This window comes from Henckelia pumila, chromosome 2, assembly GCF_033568475.1.
Source record: "Henckelia pumila isolate YLH828 chromosome 2, ASM3356847v2, whole genome shotgun sequence".
NCBI classification, from domain to species: Eukaryota; Viridiplantae; Streptophyta; class Magnoliopsida; order Lamiales; family Gesneriaceae; genus Henckelia; species Henckelia pumila.
The window spans coordinates 134,685,908-134,707,779 of record NC_133121.1 but is presented as its reverse complement, the minus strand read 5'-3'; the positions used below and the strand labels follow the sequence as shown (position 1 = coordinate 134,707,779).

The following is a 21,872-nucleotide window of genomic DNA, read 5'->3' as shown; positions in this document are numbered from 1 at the left end:
TCAACCCATCGAGAGTACACAGGATTCCAGGATAAATCCATCCTGATGATAGACTGATGGTTAAAGATGTGACTTGGTGGGATTTCAATAGAAGGTATCCCCTCAAATTCAACATCGAAACGACTCAAAATCCGGTTGATAAATCGGGCATAAGGAAAAGAAACCTTTTTCACCGTCTTTGCCGTGTGATGCATAGTCTGCATAACAAGACGCGGAAGGTTAAAAGGTCGAGATGAAATGATATGAAATAGAATGTATAAATCTAAATATTTGCAAGTGGAGAGGTCTCCACTGCGAGGAACGATAGAAGTGGTAATGAGTTTTTGAATGATTTGAAAATCAGGACAAAGACTCTTGAGGTGGATACGATCATCAGCAGTAGCTGGACGACAAAGTATGGTAGAAAGTAACAACTCGCGATCAAAAGTAGGATCATTTTGAGGCGGCCAAAAATGCCTCTGTTCTTTACTAAAATACTATTTTCGGATGAATGGGGAATTACGTCGCTCTTTGATCTTTCATTTTGGATAGGTTCTTTTCCTTTATCCCTTCTTTCTGCAGGATTAGATGGGAGAGTGAGATTGAATCTAGCCAATTTTGGAATGGATCCAGGCAGCCAAATTGAGCAAAGGCGGCAACTTCTCGATATTGTGCCAATTCGAGTTTTAAACTCCTCTCGAGCTGCCTATTCCTGAATCATATGAAGGAATAGAATAGCAGCTCTACCTTCTAATGAGCTAAGGAGCTAGAGCTGGAGTGGAGGATTTGAGAGGATTTTAATCAGGGTCTTAATCAGAAAGCGAAAGAAAGGACGGGCGAACCGTTATCTAAAATAATTTTAACAAACAAGTCCATCCATTTTGCTTTTACAGCAGGGCGTCTTAAGTGTTGCTCGCGCTTGGATCACATCTAGACAAATCGAAGCCGGTCAACGAGCAATGACACGAAATGCACGCCGTGGGGTAAAAATATGGGTGCGTATATTTCCAGGTCAAACGCCCTCCAAAAAAGCATTCGATGCATTTGTGAAGAATGAAAAAGGGAAAGAAAGACCAGCCACTACTCAATTCAAGCATCGGATGATTGAATTGGTGGTCCGGACCTTATTAGCTCAGGATTCCGGATTCTGTCAAGTCGAAGAAGGCCACAAGTGGAAGCAACCGATGCTTTGATCATGACTCCTTGCTGCCAGTCCGTGCTAGCCCGAACTGGCCACTGAAATTCTTCAAACAAGCCAAAGCTACCTCTTAAGTCTGGGCTGGGGCAATGAACCTATTTGAAGTGGCTCATTTCGTACCATAGAAGTGACAAATGGGAAATTTATGGAAAGTTACAATCCCCACCACGGAATAGTGCACCTACACGCCTTCATCGCCGTTGTTTTTTGACCGGAAGACCGAGAGCTAACTATCGAAACTTTGGACTATCCGGACACCCCTCCGGGGTTCTTCGCACCTGGATAGTACCAGGACCCTTGTGCCCCGGCCCTTGAGCAGATAAAGCTGCCCGCCCTATGACCCACAACTCAAAATGAGCCTGTGGGTAGGGCTTTTGGTTCTTATCGCTCCGGATTCCGATCTATATGACCTCCGGAATCCGGTTGGATCGAACGAGAAGGCTCAGGCATGATTGGGTTAGCTAGACTAATTGCGCCGAATAGAATAAGTAGTTCCAATGCGACTAGAACTACTTATTCTATTCGGCGCAATTAGTCTAGCTAACCCAATCATGCCTGAGCCTGCTTTAGATGCACGCGGTTCCAAGTTAATGCCAGATAAAAAGGATTTCGGTTATAGTTTTCCGGGATCGGTCCTTTTTAACAAAAAGTAAAAATAGATTCTGGGGTACGGTAAACGAACCAGAGCCAATTCGTTCAGTGAAACGAGCACGGGAAAGGAAAGACTTGATGCCAACTCCAGATCTTGATCTTGAAAGCAGAAAGGAAGATTTCCAGATAGAGAGAAAGATGAGCAGCCAATCCAGGTAAAAAGCTAATCAATTTGAGACAGGGAGTAAAGGCGAAAGATATATTTTCGAGCCTTAGCGACCCTTATTTATAATATAAGGGGTTCCAGCAGTGCCAGTTCAAGCCTTACCTTTTTCGTTTAGTCTGCCGATTTTCCGAATTCTATAGATGAATTCAAGCTATGAAAAGGAGACTTTGGGTTGGATGAGTTTGGAAGCTTGCAGCTAAAGGTGAACCTCTATTGACTTCATGTTTGAGAATGAAGGCATCTTGATTATTCTAATCATGCGGATAGAGCCTTATTAGACCAGCTATCCTTAAATGAAGTTACAATTGGTCAAATGAAAGAAAAATATTTAAATTATTCTCGTTCGAATTTCAAAATCTGCTCGAGTTTTAGCAAAAGCCGCTCTCCGGGGTCGAATCGCTCTGAACTACCACAAGAGTGCCAGCCCTCCTGACTTAGCCCTCACTTCCCCCGCAATTCCAAAGGCGCAAGTGATTCTCTGAGCCGGTCTGGATTTCCAACGCCTCGGGAAACTGGTCGGGACGGATGCGACTTCCCTCAGTTGGTTTGGGTGGTATAGCCCCTGAGATCCCTAAGACCAACACCACCCTCCTCTAGTTTTGCGAGAAGTATTCACCGGGTCCATTCCTGGGAAGATCAAACCAGGAGGACAAATCAGCAGAAGAAAAACGAATATGCCTGCCTTGAACAATCGTGGCAATGGTGATCTCACCATGACCTAATTCGAGTTCAAGATTGGCATAGAACTCGTGAATGAGAGAAATGTAGATGGAGTCAGGGACAGATGGAAGAAAGAAAGATTCCCACTGTTGAGCCTTGATAAGGTCCAACAGAAGGAGATGAGGCTGGGCCAAATAAGCGGAATCTAAGATACGACCAGGATGAATAGTACGGCCCTGATAGTCTTTGGGAATGGGCCTAGAGATGGCAGGCTGAGTCGGATCATGGGATTGGGCTTGGCTTGTAGTGGCTAAAGCACGACGGTGTTTGGATGCCATTTAGAGAGGTTTGGATCGGATTAAAGGGAGAAAAGAAGATGATTTCTAGGTGTGAAAAATCGGAATGAGCGATCTGATATTTATAGGGACGGAATCGATCGGAAGCTCCGATCTGCGATCGGACGTTCCGATCGTGCGGTCGACTTAAATCAAGACACGTGTCGATCGGAAGCTCCGAACGTTCTTCGGACGTTCCGATCCTGAAGCGGTAATTAATTTTAAGGCGGTGAAAATAATTCAAAAAGCCGGATAAGATGTGGATCGGAAGTTCCGATTTGTGATCGGAGGTTCCGATCTATGTCTTGGAGGGAAAAATTACCGCGCAGAATAGGAAATGGCGGGATAGGGATCGGAAGTTCCGATTCTCAATCGGTGTTTCCGATCCACCTGAGGTAAAATTGCGATTTTTGACTCTTTAATTTTAAATTTTGCAAATTAATTTTTAAACAGATAAACCATATAAAAATGTGAGCTTTATAATATTGAAAAATACAATTAATTTGTATTATCCAACATTAATTTGCTCGAATTTTAATATTAAGCTCCCCCTTAATATGACATTAAATTTAACTTATGTCTACAAGCGATTACAACTCAATCATGCCAAGTTCACCACGCAAATGAATAAAAATATTTTCATCTAGTGGTTTAGTAAAAATATCAGCAATTTGATTTGATGTGTCAACATATTGAAGTTCAACTTCATTTTGTTCGATGTGGTCACGAATAAAATGATGACGAATGTCAATATGTTTGGTGCGTGAATGTTGAATCGGATTCTTTGTAAGACATATGGCGCTAGTGTTGTCACAGAAAATAGGGATTTTTGAAAAAGATACACCATAGTCAAGCAATTGATGCTTCATCCAAAGAATTTGCGCACAACAACTAACAGCAGCCATATATTCTGCTTCGGTTGTTGAAAACGCAACACAATTTTGCTTTTTGGAAAACCAAAAAACTATACAGTTTCCTAAAAAGAAACAGGTTCCACTAGTGTTTTTCCTGTCCACCTTATATCCACCAAAGTCGGCATCACAGTAAGCTTTTAAATCAAAGAAAGAATTTTTAGAATACCACAAGCCGAGATTTGGAGTATTTGAAAGATATTTGAAAATGCGTTTTAAGGCGAACAAATGTGATTCCTTTGGACATGATTGAAATCGTGCACACAAGCAAACACTAAACATAATGTCCGGTCTACTAGCAGTAGCATATAATAAGGAGTCAATCATACTACGAAAGGAAGATTGATCTATAGATTTACCATTTTCATCCTTGTCGAGTCTGATTGCTATGCTCATCGGTGTGGATGATGATTTTGTGTTCTCCATCCCAAAATTCTTTAGAATCTCCTTGATGTATTTGCTTTGGTTCACAAAGAACCCATCCTTGCACTGTTTGATTTGCAATCCGAGGAAATAGTTAAGTTCCCCCATCATGCTTATCTCAAAGTGTTCCTGCATAAGCTTGGAGAAATCTTGACAAAGAGATTCGTCAGTAGAACCAAATATTATATCATCAACATAAATTTGCACAATCAAAAGATCATTTTTGACATTTTTGGTGAATAAAGTAATGTCGATCTTTCCTCTTGAAAAACCATTTGAAAGCAAGAAAGTAGACAATTTATCATACCAAGCTCTAGGAGCTTGTTTCAATCCATACAAAGCTTTGTTTAATCTATACACATGATCAGGCAGTAAAGCATCAACAAAGCCATCAGGTTGTTCAATATAAACTTCTTCTTTCAATTCACCATTCAGGAAAGCACTCTTAACATCCATTTGAAATAACTTAAAATTTCTAGAGCAAACAAAAGCAAGTAGCATGCGAATAGATTCTAGTCTAGCAACAGACGCATAAGTCTCATCATAATCAATGTCTTCTTCTTGACTATATCCTTTAGCTACAAGTCTAGCTTTATTTCTAGTGATAGTACCATGCTCATCAAGTTTATTCCTATAAACCCATTTAGTGCCAATAATAGATCTATCATGCGGCCTAGGAACAAGATTCCAAACATCATTACGTTTAAACTCATTCAATTCATCTTGCATAGCAATAATCCAAGAATCATCTAATAAAGCATCATCAATGCACTTAGGTTCAACATGTGAAACAAAAGTAAAATGATTGCAAATATTATTAAGAGAAGAACGAGTGGTTACTCCCTTCGAAAGACTTCTAATGATAAGATCTATAGGATGATCTTTGTGAAGCGTCCAATCCTTTGGAAGTGGTGTTTCCTCAACAGAAACATCTAAATCATTTAGACTTGATGAAGTCATCTCTTCTTCGAGTAATTCTACATCATCATTGTTAGTGCGAGAGACTATTGACATAGATTCATCAAATACAACATGCATAGATTCTTCAACAAGTAAAGTACATTTATTAAACACTCTAAAAGCCTTACTTGTTGTGGAATACCCAAGAAAAATACCTTTGTCGGATTTGGCATCAAATTTTCCAAGGTTGTCCTTACCGTTATTATGTATATAGCATTTGGAACCGAAAGCCCGAAAGTATGAAATGTTAGGATTTCTCCCTCTCCATAATTCATATGGAGTTTTCTTGAGAATTGGCCTTATTGATACACGATTAATGATGTAACAAGCAGTGTTCATTGCTTCAGCCCAAAAATATTTTGGTAGAGAATACTCACATATCATGGTCCTCGCAATCTCCACAAGTGTCCTATTTTTCCTCTCAACGACCCCGTTTTGTTGAGGAGTCCTAGGACAATAAAAATTGTGATCGATGCCTTTCTCTTTACAAAAAATTGTAGAACTCTCATTTTGAAATTCAGTTACGTGGTCACTACGGATCTGTTTTATTGAAAGATTTTTCTCATTCTCAACACGTTTGACAAAAGTTTTAAAATAATCAAAGGCATCATTTTTGTGGGCTAAAAACAATGTCCATGTGTAACGTGAGAAATCATCCACAATGACAAATGCATAAAGCTTCCCTCCTAGGCTAGCGTTCCTCGAGGGACCACATAGATCTAGATGAAGAAGTTCAAGGGGCATAGAAGTAGATACAAAATTTTTGCTTTTAAAATATTCTCTTGCATGTTTTCCAAGTTGACACGCATCACAAATAGAATCTAATTTTAAATTAAGTTTTGGCATACCAACAACTAAATCAAGTTTAAAAAGTTTTTCTATGGTACTAGGACCAACATGACCTAGTCGTCTATGCCAAAGAATGTTATCATCAACATTCAAGGATACAAGGCTTTTAATATTTGATAAAGATAAATTGTTTAAAGAAACCTTGTATACATTTTCACTTCTATATCCTTTGAAATTTATGGATTTGTCAGTCGTGAGTGATATAGTGCAGTGTTGGGGAGTGAATTTGACTTCAAAACCTCTATCGCACAATTGACTTATGCTTAGTAAGTTATGCTTAAGCCCTTTCACTAGGAGTACATCATCAATCAAGCAGGATTCAGATATACCTATTGATTCTATTCCTTCGATAGCTCCTTTTTTGTTGTCTCCAAAGGTAACAGTTCCTTTCTCCTTTGGTTTGACCGATTGGAGTAGCTCCTTGTTTCCTGTCATATGTCTAGAACATCCACTGTCTAGATACCATATGCTAGGAAGAACAGTTTTCCTATTTCCCTAAAAGAATTGATTTTGGTACCCTTTAGTTCTTTTGGGTCCACAGTGTTAGAAAAGAGAGATACAAAATAGACTTCTAAGAGTTCAGTCTCTCATAGCAACATCATCGCCACTTTCCAAGAGTGCTTCCAGTAGTAGGTAGGGCTATGGCCTCTTTAAAAACCTATTTCCTTGGACAGAGCAGCGTTCATCAGGAAGACCAGTCGCAAGTCAAGGCAGTTTAAACCGGTCTATGATGAGCTCCCTTGGATCATGATCTCATAATGCCGACTAATGAGTTGTTAAGTATTCTTAGGACTCCATTTCATATAGCTCTTTTGATCATATTAAAATCTTAAAGATCTACATTTATGTCTAACATGACCTATTTTACAACAATAAGAGCATGTAGGGGGTAATCTCATTTTTGCCTTAGCAATTAGGCTAGTAAAGTCAATTGATTTCTTACCATACCCTATTCCACCCTTATCAAAACTGCATTTCTGCATGCTAAGTAAATTATTCAAATTATTACTACTAACATTGAACTTATCAAATGATTTTTCTAAGTGAGCTATGTCATCTTTTAATCTTAGGTTTTCATGCTCCTTAGTTTTTAATTCATGTTTGATCTTTCTATTTTCCTTTCTAAGAGATTTAGCCATATCAAACATATGTTTATATGCATGTAGTAGTTCGTCATAAGAAGGTACCTCATCATCGTCGTCGGAGACGATGTTATCACTTTTAGCCATGAGGCAGATGTTAGCTTCCTCCTCGTCATCGTCGCTATCACTCCAAGTGGCTATGAGTGCTTTCTTATTTCCCTTGTCAACTTTCTTCTTGAGAGGGCACTCATTTGCATAGTGGTCTTGTTGTTGACAGTTATAACATGTTACTTTTTTTCGGTCTTCTTTTTGAAGTTGTTTCCTCGCATAAATCTTTTGAATTTTCTTGCAAAGAGTGCCATATCATCATCTTCATCTTCTTCTTTGGATTGGCTAGATAGAGCAATACCATTTGCCTTGATATCTTTTTTTTTTTTATTTTCTTCCTTGTAGACAATTCCAACTCATGGGTTTTTAGAGTTTCATGGAGTTGATCAAGGTCATAGGAAGCGGTGTCGCCTTTGTTGGATTCTATGATAGCCGTCCTCTTGGCATCCCACTCCTTGGGTAAAGCGCGTAGAGCTCTCCTCCACACTTGCTTGGTTGGATATTGTTCCCCAAGTTGGGCTAGCTCATTGATAATTTGAGTAAGCCTTCGGAACATTGTGTCAATATCCTCATTGGCTTCCATCTCAAATGTTTCGTATTTGAGTTGGAGTAGATCGATCTTCGTTTCTTTGACTTGATTAGTCCCTTCATGGCATATTTCAAACTTGTCCCATATCTCTTTAGCGGATGAGCACATTGAGATCCGGTTGTACTCGTTCATATCTAAAGAACAATGAAGAATATTCATAGCTTTAGCATTTTGAAATATAAGTTTCATATCCTCCTTAGAAAAGTCGTCCATTCCTTTAGGAATTTTGACACCCTCAACCTCTTTAGTAGGTATGTAGGGACCTTTTACAGTAACTTTCCAAAGGTCATAGTCTACGGATTGGATATATAGGGACATTAGATTTTTTCAATATCCGTAGTTTATGCCATTGAAAAGAGGAGGACGATTTGTTGATTGCCCTTGAGCATAGTCGCTCACTAGATTTGCCATAAGAACCTTTTTGAAAATATTTTGTAAAAAGATGGCTCTGATACCACTTGTTAGAACCTAATGGAGGGGATTTAGGTTCTATTGGCAACTTTAGCAATTAAAGCGATTATGCAAATACGCAAGCGAAAGACTTAAAGCAATCAAATATAAATGCAGTAAATAAATGCGTAATGTAAATAAAGCAGTAAAAGGGATAAGAGATGTTTATGGAAGTTCGACGATAAATCGTCTACGTCTCCCCTTCTTGGTTAAGATCGATTAACCAAGGATCCACTAGCACTTCAACGTCTTGGCCTTAATGGCTCCAAGGATAGCCGTACAACTCAACACGATCATCGCGCTGATACAACTCAACACTTGGCCTTAAGGGCTCCAAGGATAGTCTCAACAATCACACAACACTTGGCTTCACACTCAAATGTTTACACCAACGATTTTCACAACCCCGGATACAACTCGATATATGAATATATTTTGAAAGCTCAAAGGGGCTACAGATTGCTCAACAAATAGCTCAAATAATGCTTAAGAGGATTGAGAGACTTGAAGATGTTGGGATACTTGAAATAGTCTCGGAATGCCTCTATTTATAGCTGAAAATTCGGCATCGATCGGAACTTCCGTTCCCAACATCGGAGCTTACGAAATTTGAATTCCGAGTCACGCGGTTTGTACAGGATCGGAACTTCCGATCCCACTTCGGATCTTCCGATCGGCGCATTAAATATGTTGTCGGGCAAAAGTCTTCCGGACAAGATTATCAGGCCGCCGTTGCAGATCGGAACTTCCGATCTATGATCGGTGCTTCCGATCTCGTCACTTCGGAGCTTTCGTTCTGCTTTCGAACAATATAAAATTCCTTAAAAATAGATCGGAGCTTCCGAACCTTGATCGGAACGTCCGATCGTTCCTTAGCTTCCGAAGGTCCTTCTGATCCTGATCGGAGGTTCCGAACTCCAATCGGAGCTTCCAAACTCGTAGCAGTATAAGTCTTCAAAATTTGTTTCTGATCTTGAATAAACTTGTTTGCAATTGAGCCTTAATTCAACTTGAAAATTTTAACTCTGTAATAAGCTCATTGTAAACATTAGTAACATTTTAACCTAGTTTTGTTAATCATCAAAACATAGAGAAAAGGGCCTTGTTAATGCATTAAAAACATTAATCTCACAATCGAGATTTATATGTGTTTAAGGCGTAACAATTTTCTATTTTATGATCATTATGTTTCTCTATGCCTTTTTTTTCCGAGGATTTTTATCCTTGGAACCGACTGATCTTCCACGCTTCAAGCGTTTTATGACATCATGAGTGTCTTCAATTTGTTTCTTTGGAATTTCAATTCGAGTAGGGGCATTTACAGCATGTATATATGATTTTGTTACCCCTTTTGTGTCTACAAATGCATCTGGTATTTGATTTGCAATTCTTTGCAAGTGCACAATTTGATGTACATCTTTCTCACATTGTTTGGTCATTGGATCCAAATGTAACAATGATGGTACATACCATGTGATTTCTTTTTTGATGTGTTTCTTTTCTTCCCCTAACATTGAGAATATTTCTTCATTAAAATGACAATCAGCAAAGCGTGTTGTAAACACATCGCCTGTCTGAGGCTCAAGATATCGAATGATTGATGGGTTATCATAACCGATATAAATATCAATTTTTCTTTGAGGACCCATTTTTGATCGTTGAGGTGGTGCAATAGGCACATACACCATACATCCAAAAATTCTCAGATGAGAAATATTTGGTTCTTTACCAAATGCAAGCTGCAATGGGGAGAATTTATGATATGCACTTGGTCTGATGCGAATTAATGTCGCAGCATGTAAAATTGCCCCCATATAGAAATAGGGGGTTTTGTTCTCATAATCATTGGTCTAATCCATTCTTTGTATGAACATGAGCAACATGATGTTCAACAGTAATTCTCATTGACATACAATAGTCATTGAAAGTTTGGGAAGTAAATTCTCCAGCATTATCAAGTCTTATTTTTTTGATTGTATAATCGAGAAATTGATTCCGCAATTTTATTATTTGAGTCATTAATCTTGCAAATGCCACATTCCGAGTTGACAATAAGCATACATGTGACCATCTGCTGGAGGCATCGATCAATACCATAAAATATCGAAATGGTCCACATGGTGGATGAATTGGCCCACAAATATCACCCTGAATACGTTCAAGAAATATGGGTGATTCTGTTTGGATTTTAGCTTGCGATGGTCTTATAATAAGTTTTCCAAGAGAAAATGCTTTACATTGAAACTTATTATTCTGAAAGATCTTCTGGTCTTTCAATGGATGACCATGCGTATTTTCAATAGTTCTTCGCATCATTATTGAACCACGATGTCCCAATCGATCATGCCAATTGGTTAATATTGAAGAACTATTAACCACCATATTTGATTCGATTGGCCTTATATGTGTATAATGCAATCCAGTAGGGAGCATTGATAATTTTTCAACCACATATTTCTTTCCTAATTTATATGTGGTAAGACACATATATTTCTGATTTCCATCAGTTATCGTCTCAGTATCATACCCATGAGAATATATGTCATTAAAACTCAACAAATTTCTTTTCGATTGTGGTGAATATAAAAAATCATTTATCAGAAATTTTGTACCATTTGGTAACAAAAATTATGCTTTACCACAACCTTCAATCAAGTCTACAGGACCTGATATTGTATTCACCATTGTTTTTGTTGGTTTTATTTCCAAGAAATATCTTTCATCTCGCTGAATAGTGTGTGTTGTACCACTATCCGGTATGCAAATTTCCATGATATTATTTCCGTGTTTGCTCATAGCATTTTCCATATCAAACTTCACAAAAATGCAATAAAAAAAATTAAGTACAATACAAATGCAAAATATAACATGCTTTATAATACAAGAATTCATGAAAAATATAAATTTGTTACAATCTAGTCCCACCAATCTTTTAATCAATGTCTTCGAAATCATTCAAAAAATCTGCAACATTGAAACTAGTTGAACCAATTAAATTGTCACTATTTTCAACAAAATTGGTCTATTTTCCTTTTCCTTTTGTCGATTCTTTATAGAGCTTACATAGATGCTCAGGGGTTCGACAAATATGTGACCAATGTCCTGAAGTGCCACATCTATAACAAACACTCTCAGATCTTTTTGAGTGATTTTCATTTTTACTCGTGTTTTCATGCTGCCTTTTTGGTGGGTGGTTCGTGACATTCTTTTGAGATGAGTTATTGAAGTAACTATTTCGATTATTTTCATATCCACGGCCGCGACCACGACCGCGATCATTTTTACGTCCACATCCACGCCCACGCCCACGCCCACGTCCTCAATTCGTTGTTCCAGTGGGTCGGGATTGATGATTTCTTATTAACAATTCGTTGTTCTTTTCCGCCACAAGAAGACATGCAATGAGTTCAGAATATCTCGTAAAACCACGCACTCTATATTGTTGCTGTAGAGTTATATTTGATGCGTGAAAAGTGGAAAATATTTTCTCAAGCATTTCCATCTCTGTGACTTCAAGTCCACAGAATTTTAATTGCGAGACTATTCGATACATCGCAGAATTATAATCACTGACTTTTTTAAAGTCTTGGAATCTCAAAGTATTCCATTCATCACGGGCGGTCGAAAGTATCACTTCCCTTATATGCTCAAATCTTTCTTTCAACCCTTTCCATAAAATCATTGGGTCTTTTTCTGTGAGATACTCACATTTCAACCCTTCATCAAGATGTCGGCGTAAGAAAATCATTGTCTTTGCTTTATCTTGTGAGGTTGATATATTAATTTCTTTGATGGTATCACTTAGACCCAATGACTCAAGATGCATCTCTACATCGAGATTCTATGACATATAATTCTTTCCAGTGATATCGAGCGCAACGAATTCAATCTTTACCAAATTTGACATAGTGGTAATAGAAAAATAACAATGCATTTTATTAGTTAATTTCCATTAATATGACTATAAAAAATAATGGAAGAACGAAGATAACAAGTGCATGAATAAATAGAGAAAAAGTATGTGGTGGAAAATTGCTGGTGAGTACAAGACTTGTGAGCATGATGATCATAATCGTTATGAAAAATAGCCTTAGAAATGCCATCATCTTCATCTTTGAAAAAAAATCGAGGAGAAAATATTTTGAGAGAAAGAGTGAATTTTGGTGTGATTGAAAATGAGTTTGAGTGAACATATTTATAGGCAAAAAACTAGCCGTTTTGTTATCGTTTGTGCCCGTTGGGGGTAAAAAAAAAATCGAGTATGTGTTGAATAAAAATTTGTGATAATGATGCAATGCATATAATGATAATCATAATTAAATAATTATGTATATCATATCACATTATTATAAGTTCGGTGTCATATACATCCTTTTATATAATAATATGAGATTATACGAATATGATTAGTATATAACACACAATAATATATATCATATCACGTTATTATAAGATCAGTGTAATAGACAACCTTTTATATAATAACATGAAATTATATATTAATACAGTTAGTATATATACAATAAATATATATCATATCACGTTATTATAAGGTCGGTGTCATAGACAGTCTTTTATATAATAACATGAAATTATATATTAATATAGTCATTATATATATAATAAATATATATCATATCACGTTATTATAAGGTCAGTGTCATAGACAGCTTTTTATATAATAACATGAAATTATATATTAATATAGTCAGTATATATATAATAAATATATATCATATCACGTTATTATAAGGTCGGTTTCATAGACAACCTTTTATATAATAATATGAAATTATATATTAATATATACACAATAAAAATATATAAACAGTAAAATAAAAATTCTTACTTATTGAATATTTTTGTCTTCTCCTTGTGTTTTGGAGCGTCGAAAATTATAGAGAACCTTCGAGCGATCGTGCTGATAACGTGTTGTGAAAATGTAAAAATTTATGGTAAAAAGTAAAAACTCCAAAACTCAAAATATATCAAACTCTACACTTTATAATATTTTTCTCTCAACTCAATTGTATTTTTCATCACAAATGAAGACCTATTTCTAGATCCACATTTGAAATTAGTTCAAAAATTAATATATCATCATCTACATCATCACACACTAATTTTCAATATTTTACAACTCAATATTCAACATTCAACTTTAAATAATAATAATAATAACATATTTTCAACAGTATTATATTATGACACACGTTGGGTTATTTTTTATAAGAATTTTAGTTTTGGTGATGTATGCTGAACCATTAATAATAGATCAAGACAGATTAGAAACCAAACTTGATATAATTTCTCGGTGCTCGCTTCATTTTTTAACTTTTAAAAATGATCTATTGTCAAATAATTTTTAAAAGTGTGTTTCTACACACGTTTCCGTCCCCAACGCAAAATTCGTGAGTAAAAAATGATTTTAGTAATGGTTTCTAAAATTGTTATATGATTATGGTTTAAAAAAAGCATAATATAATTTATCATATAATATAATTTATAAATTGTAATATGATTTAGTTTATTCCCACATATTTTAAAAATAAGATCACGATAACAAACTTTAATATTGGGATATAAACCTTGGATAAATAGAAAATTACATGATATATTTAAAAATAGATGTATGTTATGACACACGTTGAGTTATATATTACCTTTTAAATTATAAAATTATTCACGTTGTACATTATTTGAAAAATATTTTTTAAAATTAAATTTCATATGGTTTGTAATTTCAAAGATATTGTGTAATCTAATGTGTAATATTCATGATACAAATAACATTTTTCTTAAATATGATTTATGAATTGTGTAATCTAATGTGTAATATTCATGATACAAATAACATTTTTCTTAAATATGATTTAATGAATTCGAAAGATTTATGTCATTAATCTCACACCTATTTAAAGTCAAATAACTTGCAATACTATTTACAAACAACTATAATATATATAGATAAGGAAGATGACAAAGAAAAATATATATTTAATTCTTATTTCAATTTTTTTGGTAGTCATTGTCTCGAAATGTCACGCACAAGAAGTAAGTCGTCATATTTCGATGATGATTCAAGAATATTTTAAATTAATTTTATTATATCTTGAAAAACAAGATTAAAACTTCGTGATATTTTGTATGGTGAACAATCTTTTGTTATTCTATGTCTCATTTTGAGTCATATAATTATAATTTATATCATATTTAAAAATAAATTTTTGTTACAGCCAAAGGCATGGTGCATTTCAAGCCCCCAAGCTCCCTTAGCTGATTTGCAAGCATTTATAAATTTCGCTTGTCGAAGTACAGTAAAATGCGGCCCCATTATGCCAAAGGGCATGTGCTATGAGCCCAACAGAATTCAAGACCATGCAGATTTTGTTCTCAATTACTACTTTCGTGTCACATATAATTGTTGGAATGGACTTGGTTTTATAGTTATGACAGATCCATGTACAAATTTTACCTCTCGATTCTGTTATTATATTTATTATTTATATAGTATGAGAAGAGAACATCTTAGAGTAATGGTAGATTTTAAAATAATTCTAATATTCTACAATATAATATTTTCAATCGGTAAATTTGAAATTTTTTTTATTTGGGTATATAGTAAGTGGGATTTCAGATTTGGAGACATGATTAACACATTTTTTTTAGTAAAGTAATATGGTATATTTATATTTAAGTGTTAAAGATAATCTAATTTTATTTTTATGCTGATTTTTACAGCTTATGATACATGTCATTATGTGTAAAAGTGACAAGATTTGTGCAACAGAATGGATGACGGGGGTGCGTATGAATTGGATAAATGTTCAAATAACCCAATATGTATTATCGTGTGATTGATTTATGTCATTTAAAATTCATAAATGAAATATTATTTTATCTATTTCTATCTATCTATTTCTAATATAAAAGTATAAATGATGGGCAAAATTTTTCATTATGAATTTATAACTTTTCCCTCAAATTGTATATGGATCAAAAAATATGTGTAGGCAATAATGGAAAAATGAGGTAAAAAACAAGGGCAAAAAGGGATTAGAATTTTAGTCATCTTTAATGAAAAATTTATTGCATCATGAGTAGTGGGGGTGTATTTATTATCATTTATATTCAATTAATCTCAAAATTAATTTTTTTATAGTCACTGTGTAATATATAATATAAAATTTCACAAAGTTTTTCATTATGAATTTATAATTTTGCCCTCAAATTGTATATGGATCAAAAAATATGTGTGGGCAATAATGGAAAAATGAGGTAAAAAACAAGGGCAAAAAGGGATTAGAATTTTAGTCATCTTTAATGAAAAATTTATTGCATCATGAGTAATAGAGGTGTATTTATTATCATTTATATTCAATTATCATCTCAAAATTAATTTTTTTTATAGTCAATGTGTAATATATAATATAAAATTTCACAAATAATATTTGGCCACAATATTTTTATATTTTTAAATATTTTACTTTTAATATATTTGTTTGACACAGATTTTTTTAAGTGTAAATATTGCAACAAAAAAATATTAGTTATTTTTATTGTGATAGTGAGAAATAGGGTTAATAATTTCAATAATAATAAAAAGAATATAACATAATAGTTTATTAATTGATTGTAATAGAGAGAACTTTAAAAATTCAATATGATGTTTTGAAAATAAATTAAAATAAATTATATTACAATAGTATAAAGGGTTAACTTTACAAATTTTTTTATAAAAAAAAATTTACAAATTCAATATGACACTCCCTTCGATCAATACTTATTATTGTTTTATTTATATCAATACATTTAATTATAACAATTTTATCAATATTTTTGACATTAAAAGACATGTTATTTTAAGTTGATATAAATCTTGTGCCTTATTGTTTACTATAATTTAATTTGGAAAAATGAGTTAAAATATTTTTATATTGTCAAATATTTTTATTTTTCATATATTTGTTTGAAACAAATTTTATTTTTTACTATAATTTAATTTGGATAAATGAGGTAAAATATTTTTATATTGTCAACTGTTTTAATTTATCATATATTAGTTTGGCACAAATTTTTTCTAAATGTAAATATTGCAAAAAAAAAATAGTTATTTTTATTGTGATAGTGAGAAATAGGTTAATAATACCAATAATAATAAAGTGACTATATCAAAATAGTTTTTTAATTGATTGTATTTATATTAAAATAGTATATATAGAACTTTACAGATTCAATATAATGTTTTGAAAATAAATTATATTACAATATTATAGAGGGTTAACTTTACAAATTTTCTTTAAAAAAAACTGTTGAATCCGATATTTTGGTGATAACAAACAACAACTCATTGTATAGGAATGTGCTGCCAACCATTGTATTTCAGGAATCTATCTACCGGAAGCTTGTCAACCGCCTTTGCTCTCGACCGGTTGAAGTCACAAGCTTATCGACTGGTTATTCAAACCAGCAGAGGATAAATCTATCTACCGGAAGCTTGTCAACCGCCTTTGTCTCTCGACCGGTTGAAGTCACAAGCTTATCGACTGGTTATTCAAACCAGCAGAGGACAAATATCTCTATAGGTAGAATGCCAACTGCTTTTCAGGATATCTCAAGACAAGTACCTGTGACAAGATGTTCTTTGCAAGATCTTTTATTAAAAGCAGAACCGGCGTGTCAGAAGATATGTTGACTCCTGCAATCGAGACAACAGGTTGCACCAAAATGGCAAAAACACAGAATGACTACAGATAAAGCATTCGACCGTTTATTCCAGTTTTGGACCCTGGAAGTTGTCTGCAGTGTACGATCTTCATGCAGAATCATCAATGCATTTATGAGCATTAAATGTGCATTCAATGCAGCATCAGAACGTTCAAAATAAAGACGTTGATGATTGACCTATATAAAGGGAAGATTGCTCAAGAAGTGTGACAACAGACAACAAAGAGAGACAAGCAATTCAGAAAAATCTCAATTAACTCAATCACTTGAATAATATCAGAAGTCCTCATCTGATATACTTGAGCACACTTACAAGATCATTCGTTTGCTGCTCAAATAAACCCTCGCCTACAGTTCACATATCTGATCGTCAAGGATCATCCTAGGGTTTTCAAGCCTCTCGACCGCTCTGCAGTTTGAGAAGCTCAACTCAACTATACTCATTGTTGAAGAGAATTGAAGCTACTCTGAAAGCTTCCACCAGTCTGATAAGAACTGAGAATCTTATCTGTGTAAATCTAGGAGTTTCGGATTAGGCATTGGATAAGTCCTAAGTCTGAAGTGGGTGTATTACAAGACGTTGTAATAACCAAAGTCTTCTAGTGAATTCCTTCCTAAGTGGAAGAAGGGGAGACGTAGAAGGATTAAGCCTTCGAACTTCCATAAATCGTGCCTTAGTCTTTACTGCTATTTATCTTACATTCTGCTCATACATTGCATTATAAACTTTGCATCACTAAAACCTCTGAACTATTTCCGCACTATTTAAGTTGTTCAAACCGTTTTAGAAGTTGAGAAAACAGATTAAGTGAACTAAACCTCACTTGATCATTTTGAAGAAGAAGAAAAAAAGTTTCAGAGTGTATTCACCCCCCCTCTACCCTCTGAACCGATCCCAACAAGTGGTATCAGAGCGGGTTCCTTTCTCAACTGCTGATCTGAAGTTTTAAAATCATGACTTCTTTCAACAGAATTCCTATGTTTTCTAAAGAAGAGTATGATGATTGGAAAATTCGCATGCAGGCACATCTTGCAGCACAGGATGATGACATGCTATATGTCATAACAGACGGTCCTATCAAAATTATGAAGGTCAACCCAGCTCTAGCCGATGGTGCAGGACAAATGATTGAGAAACCAAGAGCTGAGTGGACCACTGAGGACAAAAAGAAGGCCAATCTTGACAATGTGGCCCGGAACATCCTATACAAAACACTGGATAAGAATATGTTCAGCAAAATCAAGTCATGTTCCACAGCAAAGGAGATTTGGGAGAAGCTCACTCAGCTATGTGAAGGGAATGACCAGACAAAGGAAAACAAGCTCACTTTGGCCATTCAAAAATATGACAACGCCAAAATGAAGCCAGTGGAAACCATGGCTGAATTTGATGAACGGTTCAGTAGTATCATCTGTGATCTTATTGCTTTAGGTAAAACTTATACTAACCGTGAAATTGCTGTGAAGGTTATGAGAGCTTTACCCAAAGAATGGGAGATCAAGACAGTGGCCATGAGAGAGTCAAAAGACTTAAGCAAGGTTGAACTGCATGATCTCTTTGCAGATCTCAAAGCCTACGAGTTCGAGCTCAACATGAGAACAGAAGATGAACCATCTACTTCTCAACCAACCAAGGCCTTAACCTCAACCGTGATATGTCCACCAGTCGAGGAAGCTCCAAAGAGATCAGCTGAGCAAATCAGCAATGAAGCCATGACACTCTTTGTCAAGAAATTTGGTAGATTTATGCGTAAAAACAATTCTAAATTTAAAAATTATCATAAATCGGACCATACAAAGGATGGTCCTACTTGTTTTAACTGTGGCAAGTCAGGCCACTTCATTGCAGACTGCACCAAGCCTAAGAACAATGATCAGAAGCAATTCTCCGAAAGAAGAAGGGGTAAGGAGGATAAAAGGACGTTTAGAAAAGGAAGAGACCAAAGGGTTCTAGTAGCAGACGAAAGCAAAAGCAAATGGGCTGAGTCTGACTCTGACAACTCCAATACCGGAAGCTCTTCAGATGACAGCGATGATGAAAAAGTGGAATGCCTTATGGCCGATATCGAAGAAGAAGCTGAGGAGGTATTTGACTTTGGCTCACCTGAATTTACTCACAGTGATTTAGTTACCGCTTTACACGAAATGGCTAATGAATACAAAGCATTATCCAAGGAGTTCGAGGAAGTAAAGGCAGAAAGAGCTGACCTAAAAGATAAGTCAAGCAAATCAAGCTGCATGCAGCAAAAAGAGCTTGATGGTCTTAAGGTCAAGCTAAGTCTGCTGGCTACTGAGAACGACACCTTGAAAAGAGTATTCCAAGCTACCTTGATTGAGAATAAAAAACTACTTGAAACCATTAAGGCTTGGAATAAATCTTCTGTAACCATTGACAAGATTCAAGAAATCCAAAGACCGGTACATGATAAAACCGGTCTAGGGTTTGGAACAAATGAACAGTCTATGGAATCCTGTATTCAGTCAAGCCTGGACAAAGGCAATCTTAACAAAATAAGATTTGTCAGGTCCAGCACGATATATGAACACGATAAGTGCAGCTTTGACAAAAATCAAAAAGTATCTAACGAACGAAGCTCTAAGCATAGAGGGCTGGGATATGTGGATCCCCAGACCTCTAATCAAAGAGGAACTTGGATCAAACCAAAACCTAATGAAAGAAGAAAGGGAAACCAATCTAATTTCAAAAGGCCATGGAATGAGTCTAACTACTCTAAGAAAACATGGTCAAAGGAGAAGCCTTACCAGTACTTTAATTGCAGGCCAGTTCAAAAGAGGTACAGGCTAACTGATGAAAATCAAAAAGGCAAGCAGCACACAGCAACCTCACAAGCACACACATTTACTGCCTATCGACCGCACAGATTTCTGGACACACACACGGGCAAACCTGTAAGGGTGTTCCAGGTGTGGGTCCCGAAAGGGCTAATCCGACCTGGACCCTACTAGATATGGGTACCAAAAGTTCTTCACTCTTTGCAGGTACTAAAAGTCCAAACGGGCGAGAAAACCACTTCTATCAAGGACACTACCTGGTATTTAGATAGCGGTTTCTCACGACACATGACAGGGAATCCAGAACTTCTAACAGAAGTGGTGTTGTGCAAAGGACCAAAGATCAGCTTTGGAGACAACTCCAAAGGTAAAACTGTGGGTAAGGGTAAGATTATCCATGGTAACATCATTATTAAAGATGTGTTACTTGTTGACAAACTATGCTATAATTTGATAAGTATTAGTCAACTATGTGACAATGATCATTCGGTCGAGTTTCACAAACACACTTGCCTCATAAAAAATGACAAAGGTGAGACTCTTATGACCGGTGTACGAGACCTAAACACCTACAAGGTAAACTGGTCTTGCTCACATATTTCTTCACCTACTTGTCTTACTGCTCATCATGATAAACATTGGTTGTGGCATAAGCGGTTAAATCATCTAAATTTTAAGTCCATTTTTAACTTGAGGAAGCATGATTTGGTTTCTGGTCTGCCCGAAGGAGATTTTATAAAAGACAAAGTTTGTCCTGCTTGTCAACTAGGAAAGCAGGTGAGAGCAACCTTTAAAAATAAAGGGTGTATGTCTTCTTCCAAATGTTTAGACTTACTTCACATGGACCTATTTGGTCCTATACCAGTAAGAAGCATAGGGGGAATGAGATATGCTCTTGTTGTTATTGATGACTTTTCTCGATTTACTTGGGTCATCTTTCTCTTTTCAAAAGATCAAACCGCACCTCACCTGATTAAGCTTTTTAAACGCTTGCAAAATGAACAATCTACTGTGATAGATAGAATCAGGAGTGATAAAGGGACTGAATTTTTAAACACCACTCTTACGACTTATCTAGATGATCAGGGAATCAAGCATGAGTTGTCAGCTGCTAGATCCCCACAGCAAAATGGGGTGGCTGAAAGAAGGAACCGTACTTTAAAAGAAGCAGCCAGAACTATGATTGCCGATTCAAATGTTTCTCAAAGGCTTTGGGAAGAAGCAGTTAACACAGCTTGCTATACTCAAAACAGATCTATGATTAATAAACGATTTAACAAAACTCCATATGAGATCTGGAATGGCACAAAACCTGATATTTCATACTTCAAAATTTTTGGGTGCAAATGTTTTATCCACAACAATGGCAAAAACCATTTGACAGCCTTCGATGCCAAAGCAGACGAAGGAACTTTTATTGGTTACTCAGCCGTTAGCAGAGCTTATCGAGTGTTCAATCAAAGATCACTAACGGTCGAGGAAACCATTCATGTTGTTTTTGATGAATCTACTCTTTGTACAGAACAAACTCAAGGGAGCATAAATGATCTGAGTCATAGACTGGAAAACACAAATCTACAGGAAGAGAGTGACAGTGATCTATATCCTCCAAAGAAGGATGATCCAGTTCCCTCTACCGGGTGTGATCAAACAAGGCCAGAAGTGGATCCACCGGTTGATAACAATCCTCCAGCCAATGATGATCCAGTAAACGAGGACGTTCATCAACCAATTGATGACAACCCTTTAGGGAATTATTTTAGGTGGAACAAAGATCATCCACCTGGGTTGGTCATAGGTGACCCTTCTGCTCCTCGAAAAACACGTGGTCAAATGATTAATGAATTCTTGCATGCAGCTTTCATATCTCAGGTAGAGCCCAAGAAAATAGATGAAGCTCTATCAGATGTCAGCTGGATTGAAGCTATGCAAGAAGAGTTGAATCAATTCACCCGCAACAATGTTTGGCATCTAGTTCCTCGACCGAAAAA

At 35.7% G+C, this 21,872-nt stretch overlaps 1 long non-coding RNA gene across 1 annotated transcript; it reads left to right on the top strand.

Annotated features, from left to right (window-relative positions):
- Positions 1 to 14,325: 14,325 nt before the first annotated feature.
- On the top strand, positions 14,326 to 15,218 carry LOC140879833 (uncharacterized). Its single transcript, XR_012149522.1, has 3 exons — positions 14,326 to 14,415; positions 14,598 to 14,823; positions 15,103 to 15,218. It is a non-coding gene; the product is annotated as an uncharacterized lncRNA (long non-coding RNA).
- The last annotated feature ends 6,654 nt before the right edge of the window (positions 15,219 to 21,872 follow it).